Raw genomic sequence first — 5,810 nt, 5'->3', positions numbered from 1 at the left:
CTAACCAACCTTTCCTTATTTCTCCCCCAAACTACCCTTCCCAACCTCTGGTAACCATAATTCTTCCTCCATTTCTATAATTGCAACTTGTTTTTAGCTCTTACATATGAGTGAGAACAGTATTTATCTTTCTATGCCTGACTTATTTCATTTCACATAAGGTCCTCCAGGCCCAACCATGTTGCTGCAAATGAACAGATTCATTCTTTTTATGGCTGAATAGTATTCCATTTTCTTCATGAACCAAATGTTCTTTATTTATTCATCTGTTGATGGGCATTCAGGTTGCTTCCATATCATGGCTATTGTGAATAGTGTTATAACAATAAACATGAGAGTGCAGATATCTCTTCAATATACTAATTTTCTTTCTTTTGCTTAAATACCCAGTAGTGGGATTGCTGAGCCATAACTAAACTAGTGCTAATTTTAGTTTTTTTGCAAAACTTCCATAATTTTTTTTATTATTATACTTTAAGTTCTAGGGTACATGTGCACAATGTGCAGGTTTGTTACATAGATATACATGTACCATGTTGGTTTGCTGCACCCATCAGCACGTCATTTACATTAGGTATTTCTCTCAACACTATCCCTCCCTGAGACCCCCACCCCCTAACAGGCGCCAGTGTGTGATAGTCTCCTCCCTGTGTCCATGTGTTCTCGTTGTTCAACTCCCACTTGTGAGTGAGAACATGCAATGTTTAATTTTCTGTCCTTGTGATAGTTTGGTAAGAATGATGGTTTCCAGCTTCAACCATGTCCCTGCAAAGGACATGAACTCATCCTTTTTTTATGGCTGCATAGTATTCCATGGTGTATATGTGCCACATTTTCTTTAACCAGTCTATTATTGATGGACATTTGGGTTGGATCCAAATCTTTGCTATTGTGAATAGTGGCACAACAAACATATGTGTGCATGTGTCTTTATAGCAGCGTGATTTATAATCCTTTGGGTATATACCCAGTAATGGGATTGTTGGGTCAAATGGTATTTCTAGTTATACATCCTTGAGGAATCACCACACTGTCTTCCACAATGGTTGAACTAATTTACACTCCCACCAACAGTGTAAAAGTGTTCCTATTTCTGCACATCCTCTCCAGCATCGGTTGTTTCCTGACTTTTTAATGATCATCATTCTAACTGGTGTGAGATGGTATCTCATTGTGGTTTTGATTTGCATTTCTCTGATGATCAGTGATGATGAGCATTTTTTCATATGTCTATTGGCCACATAAATGTCTTATTTTGAGAAGTATCTGTTCATATCATAGTTGTTTGTTTTTTTCTCATAAATTTGTTTAAGTTCTTTATAGATTCTGGATATTAGTCCTTTGTCAGTTGGATAGATTGCAAAATTTCTCCCATTCTGTAGGTTGCCTGCTCACTCTGATGATAGTTTCTTTTGCTGTGCAGAAGCTCTTTAGTTTAATTAGGTACCATTTGTCTATTTTGGCTTTTGTCGCCATTGCTTTTGATGTTTTAGTCATGAAGTCTTTGCTCACGCCTGTGTCCTAAATGGCATTGCCTAGGTTTTCTTCTATGGTTTTTAAGGTTTTAGGTCTTGCATTTAAGTCTTTCATCAATCTTGAGTTAATTTTTGTGTAAGGTGTAAGGAAGGGATCCAGTTTCAGCTTTCTACAAATGGCTAGCCCATTTTCCCAGCAGCACCATTTATTAAATAGGGAATCCTTTCCGCGTTGCTTGTTTTTGTCATGTTTGTCAAAGATCAGATGATTGTAGATGTGTGGTGTTATTTCTGAGGCCTCTGTTCTGTTTCATTGGTCTACATATCTGTTTTGGTACCAGTGCCATGCTGTTTTCATTACTGTAGCCTTGTAGTATAGTCTGAAGTCAGGTAGTCTGATAACTCCAGTTTTGTTCTTTTGCTTGGGGTTGTCTTGGCAATGCAGGCTCTTTTTTCATTCCACATGAAATTTAGTTTTTTTTCAATTATGTGAAGAAAGTCAGTGGTAGCTTGAAGGGGACAGCATTGATTCTATAAATTACTTTAGGCAGTATGGCCATTTCCTTGATATTGATTCTTGGTGAAAGAGAACATCCTTGTCTTGTGCCGGTTTTCAAAGGGAATACTTCCAGTTTTTGCCCATTCAGTATGATATTGGCTGTGGGTTTGTCATACATAGCTTTTATTATTTGGAGATACATTCTATCATGACCTCATATCCATGAGCATGGAATGTTCATCCATTTGTTTGTGTCCTTTTATTTCGTTGAGCATTGGTTCGTAGTTCTCCTCGAAGAGGTCCTTCACATCCCTTGTAAGTTGGATTCCTAGGCATTTTATTCTCTTCGTAGTAATTGTGAATGGGAGTTTACCCATGATTTGGCTGTCTGTCTGATCTTGGTGTATAGGAATCCTTGTGATTTTTGCACGTTGATTTTGTATCCTGAGACTTTGCTGAAGTTGCTTATCAGCTTAAGGAGATTTTGGGCTGAGATGATTTCTATATAATCATGTCACCTGCAAAAAGGGACAGTTTTGACTTCCTCTTTTCCTAATTGAATACCCTTTATTTCTTTGTCCTGCCTGATTGCCCTGGCCAGAACTTCCAACACTATGTTGAATAGGAGTGGTGAAAGAGGGCATCCTTGTCTTGTGCTGGTTTTCAAAGGGAATGCTTCCAGTTTTTGACCATTCAGTATGATATTGGCTTTTGTCTCCTTTACAAAACTTCTTGAACCACTACTGTACTGTACGTTCATTAGAAGTTTTTGCACCAAATGCGTTGTTAATGTTGTGAGTTGTCTCTGCTGCTTTACAGCCCATTTTGAACTCGAATAAGAAAATTGCTCAAATTTGCTTTTTGCCAAACATCATTTCCATAGTCTAAACATAAAATAAACAGTAAGTAATAAATCATGAGAAAAAAATGATGTATGTATAACATAACCACATTTATTTATGAATGTATTCCAATATCAGATGGCAAATTCCAACAATGCAAAAACTGCAATTACTTTTGCACCAACCTAATAGAGAGAGAGAAAAAATCCTAGGACAAAGATGCTGGGCAGATAATATTATAGTATTTACCAAAGTGCCTATAGGACATCCATTTAGAGAAGTTAACCTTGAGAGAAGAAAAACTAAGGGAAATATTATTTGTTGAATACCTTTTGTATGGCAAGCATTTTATGTGGTACAGAGTTCATTAAGTCATCTCAACAATCCTCTTAGGAGAGACAACATTATTATACCCATTTTCAGCTGGAGAAATCGAGCCTTTGAGAGCAGGCAGTGACAAAATTTTCAGGAAAATCTATACTTTTTACCATTTATATTAGCTAAAGCCACGGGGGCAAATAAGTTCTCTTCTAGCAAATATATAAGGTGGTTTTCTTTTAAAAGAGAGGCTCACACCTGTAATCCCAACACTTTGGGAGACTGAGGCAGGTGGATCATTTGAGGTCAGGAGTTCGAGACCAGCCTGGCCAACATGGTGAAACCCCGTCTCTACTAAAAATACAAAAGTTAGCTAGGCGTGGTGGCATGCACCTGTAATCGCAGCTACTCGGGAGGTTGAGGCAGGAGAATTGCTTGAGCCTGGGAGGCAGAGATTGCAGTGAGCCGAGATCATGCCTCTGTACTCCAGTCTGAGTGACAGAGTGAGACCCTGTTTCAAAAAAAAAAAGGAAAAAAGAGTGTAGAATGGAACCAACATTTAGGAATAAGTACTGAAAAATGAGTCATTGAAAGAAATTGAAAAGAGGTAAACTATGACAAGAGAAGAAAAATTGATGTGTTCAAACTGAAGGAAGCAAAGCTTTTAAAAAGGAAGAGTTAACCAACAGTATCAAAGTGATAGAGAGAAGCTAGGCCAAAAGAGGCTGCAGCATTTGGCAATTAAGGAACTATTTAGTACAGTTATGCTTCCATAATAACCTAGTTCCCTGTCCTGCTGTGACTGTGACAATTTAGGCACTCACCATCTCTCACCTGGACTGCTGTTCATGCTTTCTGTTTTGTATCCTTGTCTCCATTCTTATCTCCACCAATTCATCTTTCACATTGAATGAAAAGTGATCTTTTAAAAACAGGGAATTGATCATAGCAGCTCACACTTGCTTAGAAAACCTGAGAAGAAATTCCACATTGTTTAGCTTGAAATATATGCCCAACACAATCTTCTAGCAATCTTTCTATTAATAGCTCACTCTAGCAATCTTTCTGTTAATAGCTCACTCTATCTTTATTTATGCCACATTAAATTACTCAAAGTTCTCTAAGCATGCAAGATTCTTTCAGCTTCTGTGCTTTGGCACATGCTCTTCTTCCTGCTAGAGAGACTTGTTGAGCCTCCTTCCCCAAAACTGGCTGGTGATGAAAAGATTCTATATCTTGATTATGGTGGTAGTTACATGACAGTATACATTTGCCAAAACTTAAAAAACTGCTACCCTAAAAATATTAGATTTTATTGCATACAAATTTTACCTAAATAAGCCTTAGCTAAATAAATGTTTTAAAATGATATATGGATAATCTCCAAATACATAGCAATTAAAACAAACATTTCTAAATAATCAATGAGCCAAAGAAAAAATTTCAAATAAAAGTGGTAAATATAAAGTCAATGAAACAAAAAGTATTTTTAAAGCTAAATAAAATGGTTAAATCTTTAGCTAAACTAATCAATAAAAAAGATTGAAACTATAACTTAGCAATATTAGGAATGAAAGAAGGGCTATCAATAAAAATTCTGTATACATCAAAAGGATACTAAAGAAATAGTATGAATAACTTTATGCCATGGCATTCAATAAATTAGAATAAATGTACAAATTCCTTAAAAGTCACGGGTTATCTAAACTGACAGAAGAAGAAATAGAAAATCTGACTACCGTCATGTCTAGTAAAGAAGTTAATAGCCATTTTACAAGGAAAATTTCAGGTTCACATGATCTCAACTTTTAATTCTACCAAAAATTTAAGGAAGAAATAATAATTAAACAAAATTATTTCAGAAAACAGGTGAGGAGGGAATACCTCCAGATTTATTTTATGAGACTAGCAGAATCCTAATATCAAAATTGAATGAAGGCATTGCTGATAAAACAAACAAAAAACAACCCCTAAACCACAAAAAAGAAAGAAAAGGAAAGGAAAGCAATGGAAAAATGATCTTCATGAAGATAGATGAAGAAATTATAAATAAGATATAAGTAAATTGAATTCAGGAATATATAGATGGTATCATGACCAGGGAAAACTTATCCCTGGAATTCAAGGTTGGTTTAATACTCAACAATCAAACAATTCATTTTGGCCTATTAGAATAAAGGAGAAAGAGCTTATGATCATCACAATATATGCAGAAAATTTTTTGATAAAATTTTGATAAAATTCAACAACAATTCATAATAAACTCAGCAAACTATGAATAACAGGAAATGTCCCTGATATAACAAAAGTAATCTATAAAAATCCTAACCATAATATCGTATTTAATAGTGAAAGACTGAATCCTTTTACCTCTCATACTGAGACCAAGTCAATGATGTCCACTCTCATTATTCGTATTCAACATTATACTGGAGGTGATACCTAGTGTAATAAGACAAGAAACAAATACTAATGGAAAAGAAGTAAAGCTGTCTTTATTTGTAGATGATACCATCCTGAACACAGAAAATCTTAAGGAATCTACAACAGTACTAGAATTTATAAGTTAAGTTAGCAATGTTGCAGTATACAAAGACATTTCCTTACTAATAATGAACAATTAGAAAATTATATTTAAAAATACCAATTACAGTACCATCAAAATCACAAAATATT

General features: G+C 35.2%; 1 long non-coding RNA gene across 1 annotated transcript; it reads right to left on the bottom strand.

The window, feature by feature from the left end:
* Positions 1-885: 885 nt before the first annotated feature.
* On the bottom strand, positions 886-5,583 carry LOC140712840 (uncharacterized). The gene is made up of 3 exons (XR_012094647.1): positions 5,505-5,583; positions 3,969-4,106; positions 886-2,858 (listed from the first exon to the last, which is right to left on the bottom strand). It is a non-coding gene; the product is annotated as an uncharacterized lncRNA (long non-coding RNA).
* Positions 5,584-5,810: the final 227 nt, after the last annotated feature.

Source organism: Chlorocebus sabaeus, chromosome 11 (assembly GCF_047675955.1).
Source record: "Chlorocebus sabaeus isolate Y175 chromosome 11, mChlSab1.0.hap1, whole genome shotgun sequence".
NCBI lineage: Eukaryota > Metazoa > Chordata > Mammalia > Primates > Cercopithecidae > Chlorocebus > Chlorocebus sabaeus.
Note: the sequence above shows the minus strand (reverse complement) of the source record. Positions and strands in the feature narration are given on the sequence as shown.